This window comes from Cavia porcellus, unplaced genomic scaffold (genome assembly GCF_034190915.1).
Source record: "Cavia porcellus strain 051 isolate PalLab524CR breed Dunkin Hartley unplaced genomic scaffold, mCavPor4.1 scaffold_7, whole genome shotgun sequence".
Classification (NCBI taxonomy): domain Eukaryota; kingdom Metazoa; phylum Chordata; class Mammalia; order Rodentia; family Caviidae; genus Cavia; species Cavia porcellus.
The window spans coordinates 63,696,022-63,714,482 of NW_026947490.1; the positions used below are offsets into that span (position 1 = coordinate 63,696,022).

General features: G+C 39.2%; 1 long non-coding RNA gene across 1 annotated transcript in view; it reads right to left on the reverse strand.

Annotated features, from left to right (window-relative positions):
• Positions 1–454: 454 nt before the first annotated feature.
• Positions 455–18,461, reverse strand: part of LOC134476997 (uncharacterized) — a 134,841-nt gene continuing 116,834 nt past the window's right edge. Inside the window, exons 3-4 of the long non-coding RNA XR_010048860.1 lie at positions 8,456–8,837; positions 455–7,336 (exon numbers count right to left, since the gene is read on the reverse strand). This is a non-coding gene — a long non-coding RNA (uncharacterized LOC134476997). The remainder of the gene's footprint in view (positions 7,337–8,455; positions 8,838–18,461) is intronic.

Consider the following 18,461-nt stretch of genomic DNA (forward strand, 5'->3'; position numbering starts at 1 on the left):
GATTCTTTTCTTCTTTGGGAGTTTCTGCCCTTATTTTGTGAGCAGATTTTTTAATGTCATTTACCCTGTCTCCTTTTTCATTGACTAATCAATCTTATGTTATTAGGGCTCGGGGTTAAGCTTAGTGGTGTAAGAACCTGCCCTGGCAAGCATAAGATCGTGAGTTCAATTCCCAGTGCCAAAAAACCTCCAAAACTTATGTTATTATTCTTTGCATAATCTAGCAGTCTTTGGAACAATTTTTTGTTATCATTTGCTATTTATAAGAAATCTTCATTTTCACAATTACTGACCACAATCCTGTCATCTATATTTGATATTTTGTCCTTACATTGGCTCATTCTGCTTTGTACACTTTCAAAGGAATTTATAATCTGTTTCATGGATTCTATTTTTTTCCTATTGGGGGGGGTTCATAATATCCCCCATTTTATCTCTTCTATTTTTTTATCTGTCTCTTTTTAAAATTTTTTATTTAAACAGAGATTAAACAAAACAGAAAATGGGCAGAAATAATACATACATTCAGAGAAAAAAATAAACAGTAAGAGATCACTAGTTAATGTTTACATACTGTCCTTTTACAAATAGTTGTTCAAGATACAAAAGTGGAACATATAAAGTGGGAATTCAAACAGTGAGACTGCAAACAGTTCTGTTCAACTGTCCAACAAAAATTTAGTAACATGGTCGTCAATCCTATACACTTAAACATACATGCAGTTATCCAAATCTTCATTTATGTTGGGATTAAATAAACTAAAGCAGGCTAAAGTCATTCTAAACAAAGAATAATAGTATTGCTGGATTGCACATCATGACACTCTGGGATCAGCACTGGGTACTGTAGTGTCTTTTTAAAAAAATTTTTATTTAAAGAAAGGTTAAACAAAACAGAAAATGGGTAGAAATAATATATACTTTCAAAGAAAAAAATAAAGAGTAAGAAATCACTAGTTGATAATTACAGATTGTCTTCCTACAAATAGTTATTCAAGATACTAAAGTGGAGCATATAAAGTGGGATTCAAACAGTGAGACTGCAATGAGTTCTGTTCAACTATCCAACAAAAACTTAGAAATATGGTTATCAATCTTATACACTTAAACATACAAGCAGTTATCCATATCTTCAATTATGTTGAGATTGAACAAACCCAAGCAGGCTAATATCACTCTGAACAAAGAATAGTAATATTGCTGGGTTTCACATTATGACCCTCCAGGATCAACACTGGGTACTTTAGTGTCCCTTTTTCTTTGAAGTATCTGTTCATTTCATCATGTGTCATAAAATCAGTTCTCATAAACTGTTCATAGGTTCTACACATGCATGAGTCTTAACATGTATTTCTATCCTTTCTGTTTTAGAGGGAGAAACAAAACAAAGCAAGACAAAGCAAAACACATTCTTATAAACACATGAAATAGACATATAAGGCCATTGTACAAAGAGTTCTACCATAGTTCCTGTGTTGTCTCTTGTTATCTTCAATAGAATTGGCTATATCATCAGACTATATCAATTATATATAATTGAATATATCAGTACATACAGTATTAATAAAAACAACTTTGTATATAGTATAAAACTTCAAAAGCAGGCAGTTATCAAACCAGAATGTGTATCGTAGTGAGTCTTGTCATCTTCAGTGTAGTTGCCTATACTCTCAGACTTGATACTATCAATCATATCAGTTTTGAATAAAATCTGTTGATACAAAACAGCAACCAGATTTTACTTGGTTTACAAACAAACCAGATTTAACTAAGATTAGTCATGATAAAACAGTATAAGTCATACAGGGCTCCAGATTAAGTTAATAAGAAATTAAAGGTGATTACTGTGCTATATCCTGATGTTTTGAGGATAGCTGTCTGTGCCCTCAAATCTAATGCAAGTAGACAACTGGGACAGAATAAAATCTATCAAAAAAAGGAATAAAATCTATCTAAGCAGAGTGGTACAAGTAATGTGGTTTTTAAATCCTGATACATTCTCTGCCATCTTTTTTAAAGACTCTCCCTCCCCTTTCACTTCCCCAGGGTACACTGTGCATTTTGGGGTCTGACCAAGACCCTTGGTTTTAAATTGAGGGGGGCAACTTGCTATTTACCTAAGTGTTTCTGAACCTTCTCTCTCCTGGACTTTCTCTCTAATTATATTCTTTTACCTATTAAAGCCTGTCTTTCCAACCTATCCACAAATATTGGTCTAGTTGCCCCTATTACTCTGGTTCTCTGTCACATAGAGCATTGTTTTCTCATATTTGATTTTCAGTCTATGTACTCTTTTTCATGTTAATTATATTTCCTATAACTAGCATCTCGGTGGACCCTGCCTCCTGATGTACTCCATGTACAGTTCTTTTTTTTAAATTTAATGTATCAAGGCCATCTGTATTAGATATTATAACCAACCTTCTCTGCCTCATTTCTGTTATGCTCTTTTTTTGCCATCAGTTGTCTGCTTATCTTCTTCATGCTGTTTTCTGCTCCATTCATTAAGGCCTCTCTGCCACTCTTCCTGGAATCCTAGTACTTTTCTCTCTCTCTAGAATGCCCTGCAGTATTCTCTGTAGAGCTGGATTGGTGGTTGCGAATTTCCCAAGTTCCTCTTTGTCTTGGAAGCATCTTGTTTCTCCATTAATTTCTAGAGACAGTTTATCAGGGTATATCAATCTGGGTTGGAGGTTATTTTCTTTCAGGGCTTGGAATATTTCACTCCAGGCTCTTCTTGACCTGATGGTTTGTGTCAGGAAGTCTGCCGTTATTCTGATGGGCCTTTCTTTATAGGTTATCTGTTTCTTGTCTCTAACAGCTTTTAATATTCTGTTCTTATATTGAATTTCTGGGATCTTGATTATTATATGCCTGGGTATGGCTCTGTTTTGGTTGTAGGTGACTGAAGTTGTATATGTCTCATACATCAGAATATCATTTCCTTTTACTATGTTTGGGAAGTTTTCCTTAATTATTGCTGTGAAAAGCCTTTGTAGTTCCTTTGTTTGTACCCCTGCTTCTTCATTCACATTCTTATTCTCAAGTTATAGATCCTCTTGTCATCTTCTAGCCTTTGTATTGTTACTGCTTGTTTCCTTGTTATTTTTAAAAAGTTTTTCCTTTCATAATCCCACATTGCAAAATGGTCTTCCAGTTTGGATAATCTATCCTTAGTTTTTTTCAAGCAGATTTGCCATCTTTCCATAGAGTCTTTTTTTCCATAGAGTTTTTAATTTCCTGGTAATCTCTTTGAATCTGCTTCATGTATTCTATATTTTCTTTATATTCTTCATCAAATGGTTCTCTACTTTGTGTGAATTCCTCTCTTCTTCTGTCTGTATCTGCTTGAGGAGTGCTTAGCATCTCTTTTATTAATCTTCTTATATCTTGCTTTACTTGGCTAAATATTTCACTTTTGAACTTGCCTATGAGGTCCCAAGATATCTCTTTATGTCCACTGGTGCCGTGTCTGATATTGCATGTTTGCTGTTTTCATTCTCCTTTGTATTTTCCTGTCCTGGGTCAGTGTTTTCAGGGTTGGGACCTGGGGACTCTTTGTTGTTGCTTCCTCTTCCCATCTTTTTTGTTTCTTCCAAAAGGCCCCAGTTTCTTTCTTTGTCAGTTACAATTCTTCTGAAGCACCACTGCAGTGTGCTAGTGAGTTGCAGACAGGGGCAACGTATGCTGGTCCCTCCCCTTCAGATCAGTCAAGCTGTTGAGACCTGCACTATATTACTATGCACCACCTCCCCTCTGGATCAGTCAAACTTCTGAGGCTTCACTGCGTTAGTGTGTGCTGCTGCATAGGGAATTGATTTTGGATAACCTATTGGGTCTCAGCCAGGTCAGGTGACCCAGGCCTAGCTCACTCCACCAATCCTGTTCAGGAAGGGAACAACTGACTGAAGTCACTGCTGCCCCTTGTGCTTGCCAGTCCTGCCCGTGCCCAGAATGTTGGCCGCCGGAGCCTCTCTTTCCGGGAAATGGCTCCACTCCAGTCACTCACCACAGGTCAATGCAGGCTCCCCGCCAGCTCATCTCTCCGTTTGGCTGGCTGACCCCTGACCTCAGTGTGACTGCGCCTCCAGTGAGTTGAAGTGGTGGGACCTTGGATGGCTCAGCAAGTCGCCTGCTGTGGCGGGAGCACTGAACCTTTAGCTGTTCCAGTAATAGCACCAGGACTGTATGTTTGATTGGTTCTTCTCACCTTAGTTTCTTCTTGGGAGGAGAGAATTCATTTCCCTCTGTTAGGGGCTCCCCACACTGTACTATGTTGATTCTAAGTTGACTATCTCAGGGAGCTTCTGTAGCCAGCTGTTATCTATCTACCATCTTTGCTCCACCTCTTTATATGTATCTTTTTTAGGGCCACAAAACAGGTCTTTCAATATGGTCACACTCTCTGTAGTTATCTGACAACCTTTCTGATTTGATTTTTTTCTAGAGCCTCATTCATCTGCTTTATTATTTCTACTGTTAGCACTTCAGAGAATCCAGGTGGACAGCTTTCAAATTACCTCATTGCCCTCTGAGTCTGTCTTTGGTAAGCTGGAAGTCTGGAGTTCATCTTAAGTATCTTCTCATTTTCTATTTTTTCTTTTTCAGTTTAGCTCCTGGGTTGATGTTTGTAAATTGCTTCTGGTGAATAATTTTATTACTAGCATTTAGAAATCCTGAGAAATGACTGTGTCTCAGAGATGTCTTCCAGGTGTAGCTGGCTTTTGGGTTTTGAGTCTGTAGCAAAATTCTCCCTAATCAATTTATTGAGGTTGAGAAGTTGCTGCCTAGTTGACCCAGCCCCCAGTTTTTTGGCACTGGCCTATAGTATTGTTAATGACTCTTAGGCAGTCTCTTGGTATATCAGAAAGAATAACTGATTAGAAAAATTATGTTAGCTTGGTTAAAATAGTACAAAAATCAATAACAGTAACCTGAAACAGCCCAGAAAATGACAGAGTTAACTATTAATTTGCCACCTTTAACCATATGGACTACAGTTGTGGTTATATAACAAAATCCAAAACAAGCCAGAAAATTGTATACAGTAAAAACCCCTTCAATATGGCAATTTTACCCACAAGAGAGAAAAACTTAAGAAGGTTTGGGGGAAAATAGAGAAACAGAATAGAAGCAAGGCTAAAGAATACACAAAAATTACACAAAGTTTGGAAAATTGGTGAAGACAGGAGGGAAAGGAAAAAGGAAGAAATAAAATCAAGAACAAAACAGAACAGCAACAAAAGAACTAGAAACCATGTTCACTCTCATATAAAAACAAGAGCAAACAATCAAGAAACGCCAAACCAAACCAAAGCACAACAAAAAAAAGGAAAGAAAAGAAAAAGAAAATAAAGAAAGAGTCCACTTTGAGGCGTGTTCCACTGCCATTGTAGACTGCATGGGCAGACATCCAGATCCACGTTGATTAATCCCAGCAACCCAGCCAAAGGTTTAAGGTGGGGAGTATATAATCTCAGAAAGCCTGCACCTTTCGTCCAGCAAATTCAGGCTGTCTCAGGTTCTGACGTGAGTCTAGAGCGTGATTTGTTCTGTCTGTAACACTCTGTGTACCTCCTTCCTTCCTGCTTGAACTCGGCTCCTTGCCAAGTTGAATTTGGCTTCTTATTTCCTGCTGCCTCACTCTCACACTGGAAGCTGCTAAATGGGGCCAGCCTGCAGCTGCTCAGACTTCAGAGCTCGGTTGGCCTCTCTCCAAGATGGTTACCAGCAAATCACCCTCACCTGGGGGACATTTGAACCCTAGTAACTTGACAGTCAGTGCAGTCTGCTCCATTTCACCGTGCATCTCTCTGTGGAGGCCTCCAGAGTTGCCAGTGGTCCCCATGCATGTGCAGGTTAGAGCTACGACTTCCACTCAGAAAGTCTGGGCTCGAGGAGAAAGCACCACTAGCTGCTTCCTTCTTTGTTGCAGTCTCTCTCTTTGCTTCGGATCCTTTCTGGATCCCGGTCCACTTCCCTCCTGGTCTTCCTCGTCTTGCTGTATTCCAGGGTCTGAACCTCACATCTTAGAGAGGATCCTTTTCCGCCGCTCACTACTCTGCCAGTTCCCCAGAAATAGCTGTATCTTTTCTTGTTTATTTGTTTGTTTTTGTTCATCTATCTTTTTGTTCATGTCTTCTGACAGATCCTGAATCTTTTTGGTTATTATTTCCTTTAAGTGGGAGGGAACAATGCTGTGTAGTTAGCCCAACAACAAAGGGAATATACTTTATATACTTTAGTATTCTTACTGTCACAAAGGTAATCTGAGTGTTGGCTTATAGAGAGATAGCAACAGTGATGTGATCTTCTAAATAGGAAGTGGGTCAGCTACAAAAGTGTCAGGTAAGGCAAATTAGATATTCACATACTATAAAAACCAATTATGTATCACCCTTAATGCTAGAGACAAAATCTGCAAATAAGGTATAACAACTTAGGTATCTATTTAAAGTTAATAAGTATTAAGTGCAAGGAATAGAAAACAATTCAATAGCAATTTTACAAAGTAAACTAATATTAAAAGATACTAAAAAGCTTTATGGTTATGTTATTAAAGATATAGAGTTTGGGAACTGAGACATGCAAGAGGAAAAGAGGAGAGAAAAGTGGTACCGAGGATCTTAATGGGGAGTAGAAGGATATTTTTAGACTTAGGTAAAGATAAGAGAAAAAATTGTAAGAAATACATTTTTAAAAAGAGGGAAGAAGAAGTTATATGGAGAGTAAAAATATAAGAGAATTAAAGGGAGAAGAGGAAAAATAAAGACAAAAAAGAAGAAAAAGGTAAGCAACAAAGAGGGACAAAAAGAGATTCCTCAAGTCCCAGGAAAGCAGGAAGAAAGAAAGAAAGGAGAAGAAAAGAACAAAAACTAAATGAAAAACTAAAAACAACACACACATCCACACAAAACAGCAAAACTAACAACAACAAAAAACTAACAAGCAAAAATAAAATAAAACCTAAAACCAAAAGGAGAACAAAAGAAACTTCTCTGTGATTTCAAACATGTTTTTTTTTTCAGGTGCTACAACTTTGGGGCAGTGTCCAATTCAAGACATGTCACTGTTCACATTAGTAGGTAAAGAAGGGAGTCCAATTTTAGATCCATGCTGGCTGCAGTCACCAGCAGCCAGGAGGACTAGGGTGTTGGGGGAGCAGAGTGCCAATTCGAGGATTTTCAAATCCAGAGCAATTCAGGCTCAAGGTGGTCCTGGTTCCAGTGTCCTAGTCTATCAATTCCCATCTCAACAATGAACAGTTATCTGTAGATGGCAGTTGTCAGAGTGCTTCTCTCCACATATGATTTGATTTCCCCTTCCGTACAACTTGCTGTGACAGGTAAAAAAAAATTAGAGCTCAGAGGATTTAAGGTCTAGAGTGATACATTAAGAAATGGTAGTGTTAATATTAGGGATCCAGGTCACCGATATTCATATTATGTTTTATCCCTGACATTTCTTTGTTTTCTGGGACTTACTATAGCCCAATACCAAAACAAACCAGCTGGGATCTCCTAGTCTAGGTGGCCCCCTTAGCCTCTTTGGCAAGCATATCTGGAAGAGATGGTGGTGGGTGTTCCAGGCCTTTTTATTTGATGGTCAGCCTACTCTCTAGAATCTCCCACCAAGGTTCCCACTTGGAATAAACTTATAGATAGCAAGGGGAAAATAAACACATGTGAACACTGAAAATGGAACAACAAGCTATCATGGTGTGGAGCCAAGGCAAGAAGATTTTTATTCCATAAAACTGTGGAAGATTTGCTGTGAATGGTGTTTTACTCTGTGTAATTGTACCAGAAATAAGACTTGGCTGGTTGTCACAATGTTAGTCATCTAGCATTTGTCATTGTTTTCAACTGAAGACAAAGACTTTTTAAATCATGAGAAGTATTAATTCTGTTCCAACTTGCCTCAGAGGGTCCAAATGAGTAGGTGCATTTGGCTAAGACAACTTCATGCTCTGTGTGTTATTTTTAGGAGAATCTGTGTGTGTGTGTGTGTGTGTGTGTGTGTGTGTGTGTGTATGCACACGTGCACACTGGGGATTGAAGCCAGAGCCTCATGCATGCTAAGCAAGTGCTGTGCCACTCAGCTACATTCCTAGACCAAGGAGAATTGTTTTTAGTGCATTTACTACAAAGGCTTCCAGACATATATATTGGAAAAGTCGTCTTTAAGACTTAAATTTTTTGTCCTTCAGTGTGAGGTATATTATTTGAGGCTGAACCCCTGAGAACATTAAAATGTCAACTAGGATTTCTAAAAAAGATTCTCTAGAGCTTATAGGGACAAATCTGTAGAAAAGATTTACAGAGAGTAATCATCATCTATTTAGAGCATAGTGAAAATAATTTACAAAAGAAAGGACTACAGCGTTGTATATAATACCATGTCACATTCAGAGGCCACCCCAAGTTCAGATTTGGAGATGGCCCAGTTTACCAACCTTGAACTTATCTCACTTGTCTTCACTGGTTGGCTCTTGTCAGTTACTTCTGAGAATTCATGACGGTGATTAGTTGGTTTCCATTTCTAGTTAGGACCTCCTCGTTTGGGTCAGAGTCTATCTTGGACTGGTGAACATGTTCACATAAACATAGTGGTGCAAACACTGATGCTCCTTGATTTATGATGAGGTCATATCCCAAGAAAGCAATCCTCAGTTGCAAAGGTCTTAAGTTGAATATGCATTTTACTACTCCTCACCTCCGAAACAGAGTAGCTGAGCAGCAGAGAGCATTGTGAGTAGTGGTTGGTCCTTCTGACTGCGTAGCTTGCTGTTCCGACCCAGCATTGCACGAGGGAGGATGTTAGGGCATGAAGCTAGCCTGCGAAAGACAAAGTTCACAATTTCAAGTTTTGCATGTATTGAATCCATGTCACATGTAGGCCATTGTGAAGTTATAAAATTGTACCTTGTAAGTTGAGTCATAATAAGTTACGGAGCATCTGTATTAATTTCCATATGGCATATAAAAGCAAACCTTTCCCAGACAATATCCACACAACCTCCAAGTACACTGAAAAACTTACAAATGGAACCCTGCACTTACCTCCAGTTCTGCTCAACTTTGGCTTTACACTGTCCTCACCATGCCCATCACATGAGAGACATACAATTCAAACTTGGAACTTAATCCCTGAGTGACTGGGTTTGCAGACACCAACCAATGTCTGTAATTGTCAAGCTACGAAGACATTAAAGATCACTTCCCAGTGTCGCTGATCACCCAGAGTACCACTGGAAATTCAGACAGCAGGAACGTTTTCATGAAACTTTTCTGTACAGACTAAAGCTTTCTGGATCCTGCCATTCACATCAGCAACACCTCTGCCATAGTTATTATAACAACTGAAACCCATCTTCTTTCCTGCAGTTCCAAATAGCAGGGGCATGGGGCGAGGCTCCTACAGCTTTCAACTGGTAATTCTAGACACACAGATCAAAAAAAAGTGGAGTAGCTTGCATGAAACTATCATGAAAATTCATAGTGAAGTCAGAATTTTATTCTGATTCCTGACTATAGTCTCCTTCCTGGTTCTGTCCAGCCTGGAAATTAGGAAATACCATGGCAATCTATTAGCTGTGTGGGAACAGTATTCGTGAAAATCCTAGACTTTTAAAGATCCTAATGTGTAACTGTCCCAAACAATTTATTATTTGTCTATGGCTTGACACTCTCAAGGTAATTATAAAGGACCAATTAATAATGTAAATTGTAATACACCTGTAAGTAATGAAAAAACAGATCGGGAAGGGCTAGACGAGCACAACTATGCTCGGGATGGAAACCTCTGTAGGCAGAGGATTATATGGAATAATCCCCCAAGGCTGAGGACTCAGCTACCACAAAGTGGGCATAGCCAGAGTTTGCTTATCTAAACGGAAGCACATGCATTTTGGTTATAGGCTTCTCTTAGGTTTTTATTTTTAACTATACCAGCAAGTCCTGTTTGGATTCTTCCAAGTTGCGGCAGGAAACTGGTTTTTCCAAAGTAGCCCAGAGTGGTAAGGGTTCCAAGAGCTGCTTTAAATAGGATGCACAATCTAGCCAATAGGAGGCGCTGCGGAGCTGAGTAGGGTAGATGGTCCTTTGGCTGCCGCAGTCTCTCCCTCCGGGGAGCTCTGGCTGTACCTGCCAGCAAGATGCTGCCTGCCACATGCTCTGAGCTGCTTGGAACAAGCCACTGAACAAACATCATCCTTTTCTTGTTTCTGATCTGCAGATCCTGAACTCTGAGTCTGTCAATACAAAGTAATGGGGCTGGAGAGACAGAAGCCAAAGCCTTTGAGCATCCCGGTCTGCCTCTTGCTTTGAGCCTTCCCAGTGAGAAGCACTAAGACCAGATTTAAGCCGAAAGAAGTTCTAAGGATATATTGACTGTGATGGGTGCTTCCTACCTGGAACACAAGCGCTGTATTTTCCCCCCTTAAATGCTCTACTGTGATTTTTTTCTTAGCAGAGCGCCTCCACGGCCCTGGGCTTCTCTTTGCCTTTCCTGAGCCATGGGGGCACTGTCTAGATCCTCCTGCTCTCCTTTGAAACCTGTTAGAGACCTGCAGAGAGGCTATCTGTTAGACCTTTAAATTGCATTTCATTCCTCTACCCGAGGGAAAGGAGAGCAGTGTAGACACTTAGAGGACACACTGTCCAGTTTCATAAGCGAGGCAGAGTGCAGGGACCATGAGATCAAGGGTGCACCCCTGCAATTCTTAGGGGGCAAGTTATTCAAAACCTTAGAAACAACTTTGCAACTAAGTTCAGGATATGAAGAGTTCTTCAAGGTTAACAGACACAGTATTTGATAAAATGGCAAGAAAATGGGAAGCAGGACGGGAATGTTTTAGCAATTCTAGTACAAAAGAGATATAAACAGACAGACATAGTAATACTACAATGTTTCAAATAAACCTATGGCAAAAAGATTATTTTAGATAATTGGGGGACTTTCATGAAGTATTAGGTATCGGAGGATTAATTTTGTTAGGTATATTAATGGCATTATATGTTTTATAATAAAATATTCCCTTAGTTTGAGATGCTTAATGAAGTATTTAGTGGTAAAGTGGCTTGAAAACTTGAATTTGCTTTAAAATATCCGAAATAAAAAAGGATGGTGGTAGATGAAACAAATATGGCAAAATATTGATAGTTATTGAAGCTGAGTAATTGGTATCTTGTACTTTATTTTAGGGAATGTTTACAAATTTCTATTAAAAAAGTTAACAAGGAAGAAAATTAAGTCTTATAAAATCTGGAAATCAGTGTGTGATAAAGTTCTCAAAGTATACACGGTCTTCATCTAGTGTAGAGGAAATGCAATTTTCCACTTGTCTGATGTAAGATCTTTAGAGACAATGATTTCTGTTTACAGCAGTGTGATTTGGGTTCCTTGAAACTTAAAATCTTTTATGGCTTTTTAGAATGTTGTGGAAAGACTACTAAATTTGGTGATGGCAGCAGGTTGAAGGCAGAGTTTATGACAATGCCCACTCTCCCTCAAGGCAATATTTCTTCCATTTTTCCCTCTTCTTGCTTCATATTGGTGAACAACTACCCCTCTGTGGTTTTAGATACTTTAGTCCTTTTGGCTTCTCCCACTAGAGGAGAAGATTCTGCTTGTTGGTTGTCTCTCCATTTCCCAAAATGTCTTTCCAAGTGATGCCAAGTTCAGGGCACCATTCAAGGAACCATGAATTGCATATGAGTGGTAACTGTAAGATTTGAATATTCCTGATATTTAAAAAACAACCTGGAATAATATGATCCTTTCTCTAAAAGAAATCAAATATGCAGAGCATCTTGGTTCAGTAGAACATGTATAAACATCATATGATTTCTGTCTCTCACTGGTCTATAAGTTACCAGATAATATGGAAACAGAGGAAAATTCTGGAAGTGTTGTATAGGGTAGGAGTCTTATTCTGGTAACATATTTTGAACTATGTTGTGATTTATAAGTTGAGATATATTTTGTGTGTGTAGTGTGTGTGTCTTTTTGAGACAGGGTCTTGCTATGCAGTTCAGGCTGGCCTTGAGCTCACTTTGTGGCCCAGGCTGGTCTCGAACTCGCAATAATCCTCCTGCCTCAGCCTTCTGAGTACTGGGATTATAGGCGTCCTTGTGTCACCATGTCAAGCTAAGACTTATCTTCTTTATTAGGCAGTGTTCTTTTTTTTTTTTTTTTTTGCCTCTGATACTCATATTTGTACAACCGCTAAGGTACAAGACCTTTCCCTGTAGTCATACATAAAAGTAAGAATTTCTTTCGTGTGGCTTTCAGGAAATTAACAGAAAAAAAAATACTGTAAGACATGTGTGAACAAATACAGCAGACAAATGCACCAAGGCCAAGAAGAGGTCACTTGTCCCTAGGAAAGCCTCGATCTGGAAGGCTGTCACCTAGCAAGGGGGAGGGAAATGGTGCTCTTGAATAGGCACTCAAAAATGACACCAAGACTAGTTTTAGAGTAACTAAAAGGCTTCTCCTAACCAAACTGGATAAAACGCATCAGGGATTCCTGAGGCAATATGGAAGCAGCTTTCAATGGGCTCAGTGCGGGGCTGGGTGGTGGGCTCAGCAAAAAGGAGGTAGGAGCACAGGGCAGTGGGTGGTCTCTGCCTCCACCACAGCCTGACTATACCCCCACCCCAGGCCTATTTGGTTGTAAAACAGTTTGCTGTCCTCAGACTTTTCAGGCACTGTGACATCTTCATTCCTATCTACGACATCCTCCAGTCAGTCTGAGAGCTATGACGTGGCCGCCATTTTTCAGGTGCCATGGTATGAAGTGATGGAGATACTTCCTGTCCTTGTGTCATTCAAAGGCCAGAAGTGTTGGGACCTTATTGCTCAAGAGGCAAAATCCTGGTCATGGGCTGTGATGGAGCTTAGTGGTAACACGTGTGCCCTGCGACGACAAGAACAGCAACAAACCCAGCTGTGGTGGATTTGGCCATTAGAAACAGACACAAGTGGCCTCTGGGTCTGCCTCTCACGTCCTCCTATTTCCTAAATACAATGATTGCTGCGGTGTCATTTTGTCCTCCTGGGACTCTGTCCTAAATCAGATATTTAGTTGTGTGGGTCTGAGGGAGAGTAGCAAAGTCTACAAATTTACTCTAACATTTTTTGGTGGTGAAATGGGACAATCTATTTAAGTGCCTAGATTGTATTCTGTCCTGTCATCTGTTACTGCTCTGTGAACTAAGAATTTGGTTCTCACAATAGAAAAAATTAACTCAAATCCCATTGAGGCTGCTCAACTCTCTTAGTGGTTGGGTTCACTGACATTTCTAGATTCCACTCTGAGTCATGCCCTGAATTTTTAGCATTTTGATCCTATGTGTTAGGTCAGCCTGACCATTCTAAACCAAAGGGACTTGGCCAAACCGGTCGAAATATACTCCAGTGGATTATAATGCCCCATGCCACCCAGAGGAGCACTAACTTTGGTGTCCATCATTAACTGAGAAAATGGAATACAGAGTTCATATTTGGATCCAGCATTTCGTATTTGTAGCCACGTCAGGCAAGTTAATACAGCCTCTCTGAAGTATTGTTTTGGTTCATATCAGCAAGTGGGGCCAATAACAGTCACCTTGAATGGCTGTAATGATAAAATGAGCCGAGGTACAGAAAATACTACATAGATTATTAATTTATAATGTGGACATTGGTGGGAACAATGGCTATTAATGCATTAATGATTAGTGTCTTCATTTGGGTCTTTGTACAGTAAGGAGTCAGAAAGAAAAGAACAAAAGAGATGATTTCATATGATTGTAAGTTGGGCAGAAATTCTTAATAAATGATGACAAACAGGGACCATTTCTGATGGAAGCTACATAACATCTTTCTCATTAGACTTTCAGAGTAAGACAGCATCTTTGTTCCAGGAATTCCGTGCAGAGAAGTTGCCTCCAGAACTGCAGTTTGGCTCCTGGGAAATATCTGCTGGCACAGGAGCTAACCAACCTGTACAACGACCTTCTCCAAAGCCTATTCCCTCCTAACAACCCCACCTTTCAGTTTGGGGATCACCAGAAATTGTTCTTTAGCACTTTTGTTTCCATGTTTGGCAGAGGCAGCATTTATCCTTCTTTATAAATTACCAGATTGCCATGGAAACATAAGGAAAAATGGCTAACCTCCCATCTGGGGGTATCCTTTGCTTAATTGCTTATGAAGATATGTGAAAGGAAAGGAAATTTCAGGTCTGGTAAAAAGATAGATCTGCTCAAAGGGAGGAAATGTAGGAGTCGGTAACAACGCCCCAGGGAGCTCCCAAACAGCACAGTGGAAATCACTGGCCCTGTGGAAACATTTTGATTAGCGGGTTTTACTTACACTTCTCAGAGTCAGACTGGAGTAAGGGGATGAAGCTTGTGTTACACGGACTATTGTAAGATTAAACCGAGAATCTCTGGGGAGAAAACCAAAATGGCCAGCATATATACTTCTTGGCTGGACTTTGAATCCTTTTAACAGTTTACTTACAGTTTCATCAAGGATTTGATTAAAATGCAGTGTTGCTTAAGTTTTACTAAATTCATGCACTTTGGGTTTTTGTTCAATTGCTGTGTGAAAAAGACATTTTCCAGGTATTCAATTTGGACTGCATGAAATACTCTTATTCTTTAAACTTTCATTTCAAGCTTAAACAAGTAGCAGAGACCAAAATTAAACCTCTATTTAAAACTACACTTTTCTTTGAAATGTTCTGTGTAAAAACTATAGACCTTTTAGAATTAATTTTGGTGGAACGCTCCTGCAAAAGCCATTTGTAGAAGCTATAGGCTTTTAAGGATGACAAGAAATGTTGTATCTAATTTCAAGCCGCAGATAATTGTCAGTGTCTGACTATAAAGATGGCTCACTTAATTCATCTTAAAGAGTAAAGCAAAGGAAAAAAAAGCTATCTATCAGGGAAACGGGCTGATGTTGGGTGCTATTATTTCCAACAGTCGGCAATGCCCAGTTCTGTTTTGTGACCTCTTTCTCCTCTGCAAAGTGTTCTTGATCTCACATAAACTCAAGGTACATGTGCTACAATGAAATCAAAGTACAGCGGTTTTTATGTCTAAAATAGTTGACACTAGAAAAAGGCCACTCAAATGGAACCCACTTACAATGGGTACCAAAATGTCATTAGTAAACAGCATAAAACAGATTTGAAATATAAGTTGAAAACTTTTTTGGGGGGTGGTACCAGAAATTGAACTCATTACTTACCAGGCAGGCACTATGCTGCTGAACTATATCTCCAACCCCAAAACTTCTAAAACTGAGTTTATTTTGCCTTATTATCAACAAAATGATTTTATCATAATAATTGTGTTCTAAATCATTTAATTAACCATAAATAAATCGACTTGATTTGAAGAATGTCATAAACTATGGTTTTGGCGGTTCTTTAATGAGCCATGTTCTTTGGTTTATGCACACTTGCTAGTCTGCTCAGATATTGAATCTGAGCTTGGCCATCTGACTGGCCCTGGCCACTTGGATATTGACTAGAGTGAGCAGAGTGCAGGCTTGGGAAGGCTTGCACGCTAAGGGTGGTCTTCTCGGAACCCATGTGCTATATTATGAGAAAGCCCAAGAAACCACGTGAAGAAGCCCATGTAGAAGAGAGCCTGAGGTACCTTCGCCAACCCCACTTGAGCTATCAGCTGGCGGCTGGACAGGAGGCCACTTGAGACCTTCTCTATACCCCAACAATAAGTCAACCATACATGAAACACAATACCCTCCTTGTTACCCCGCAGACTGAAAGAAGGCATAATAAGTTGTTCCAAATCATTAGATTTTGAGATTTTTTAAAAATGCACTGATAGATGGTTAAAACAAAATAAAAGCCACCTAAAAGTAGGATGATGCTACAGCATGTGACATTTGAGTCTGGCAGAGAATTAAGAAAATTTGGAGGACTAAGAAGCCTGTTAGTGTGCTTTGAAAGAGCAATGAGAAAATTCCCATTGGCAGCTAGAGAAAAGAGAACTCAAACTATGTGTTAGAAGAACAATCATAACTGGGCGTGGTGCTACACACCAATAATCCCAGCACTCAGCAGGCTGAGGCAGGAGGATTGCCATGGGTTTGAGGACAGCCTGGGCTACACAGTTCAAGGACAGCCTGAATTGCATAGCAAGACTGGTTCAAAAAGACAGAAAAAAAGAAGAATTACTATAACTGTTGCCTGCGGTAATATGGGAAATAGAAAACATGTTTAATGACCCTGTAGATCTGGCTAAGGAAATTTCCAGGCAGAAGGTTGAAAGAGTCATTTAGCTTCTTTCCAGCTACCTATGAAAAAAGTATACAAGGATGTTAAGCTAAACAGTTTAAACAGAATTTAAAAGAACTAAACAGGAGCCAGAACTTTCTAGGTTTGATAGTAAAATTGCCAGTCTTTTAAAAAATATTTCCATAGTAAAAAATGACTTCATTTTGAAGATGAAACCAGGGTACCTGGCAGAAATATATATAACCTCAGAGCCAAGATCTCTTTTAAAACATCAGGAAGGTTGGAGTATCTCAAAGATCCTTTTGGCTGGACTAAAAGTTCCTGGGACTTTTAAGGGTATTTACTGTGATATTCAGTCCTAAAAACCAGAGGAGGGCCGTGAAGGAATCTGTGAATGCAGTTTTGTCTCATGGAGCAGATTATAGTTTGATACACAGAAAACTATAAAAAATGTAATGAAATTAAATCAGCCTGGACTAACAGAATAGAAAGAGTTTAAAATGAAAAGACATCTCAAGACTTCCAAACTTCCCTGCAAAAAACTAAGCTATAAACCTGAGTCATTTGTCCTAAGATGAGAAGCATTATTTAGGAGCACAGAAAAATCTCCCAGGGAAGAGAACTGGGCCATACCCAAGTAGACAGCCACATGTGCTTGATCGGATTTCAAAGCTGATAAAGGCTGATGTGGGCTTCCTTTTTGCATGGGAATCTGTCACACATTTCCTCTCCTTGATTTATTGTATACTTGGTGGGTGAGGGGCAGAACACTTGTTAGTTCACACTTCTTCAGTTTGGGGGGAATTGCACTAAAGAGCCAATGAAATTATGTCTTCCATGCTATATTGGGAGTGGCTGACGTCTTGGGGGCCTTGGAGGAGTTAAGTATAGTTTGCATGTGAAAAGCACAGGACCCATTGGAAGCCAGGGCATGTTCTTTAGTAGGCTGTGTTTTGGTGGCCCTCAATGAAGGCCCACCTCCTGATGAGGTATATTTCCTTCACAGACGCTCAGCTTGAGCTGGCTTTGGACAAAAGGACTTCAGAAAGGATGGTGTGATTAGAGACCTGAAAAGCACTTGAACACCAGGGCATGTTCTCTGGAAATAGTCCTTGAAGCCTGGCCACTAGGCTAGGTAAAAGGCCAAGCAACCATGGGTAGGGGAACTAAGGCCCCAGAAAACACTTCCAGCTAAGCTCCCAGCCAATGGCCAGCACCAGCGTCCAGCCATATCAGTGTTGCCAATTGGGACTTTCTTGTCATGCGAGCATCATCCAGCAACAAGTAAAGCAGAAAAACTACTAAACCAATTGTCAGAATTGTGGGGACTATCACATTGTTAATGTTTTAAATTATTAAATACATGAGTGGTTTGTTACGCAGCAATGGATAAGCCAAATTGAAAGCTAATGTTTTTAGATAAAATTCATAATAACAAGATAAATATTTTTTACCTTGTATTTGACTTTTCCATAAATCACAAGAATGGTTATATGTTTTTTGCAAAAATTAACAAATGAGATTGTTAAATTTTTCTCAAGGATTTTAATTGCATTTAATTTTAAATTTTGCTAAGACTTTAATGTTTGTATCACTTTCTTTTAAAGTATCTTTCATACCATTTCCTTGTTGATTTTTCTCTTCAATTCACTTGTCAAATTGTTTTATATGTTAATTTATTAATGACTTAGCATATATTTCAAGTACTTTTACAATATTATCTAGGTCAACATAACATCTTGAACCTTTGAAATATTAACAATTTCTGCAGTAGACTTCCAATCTACTTGAATTTTTATCTATAATATTGATGAGATGGATAGTAACGATTTGAGAGGAGAGAGATTTGGGTGGGAATTAATTTTATCAGTGGTTAAGCAATTAATAAATGGTGTTGATATACAATGACTTTGTTTCTATTAAACAACTTGGATAATGGGTTTTTTGTGTAGGAGCCCACATACTGCTCCATTTATACCTGACCAGGTCCTAGTACCAGGCATGCAGGGCTTTCTGGTAAAAGCCAGGTTGAAGCATTTAGACTTGTTGTCCGAGAGAGTGTTTGCTTTTTACCCTGAATCTAAATCTAAATTGTACTTGAGTGGGCACCAACCCACTCAAGTACAATTTGATGAGGGAGAAAGCCAGAGATAAGTCTGAATTCTTGGACAAGGTGCTGTTTTAGTGTGCTGCAATAGGT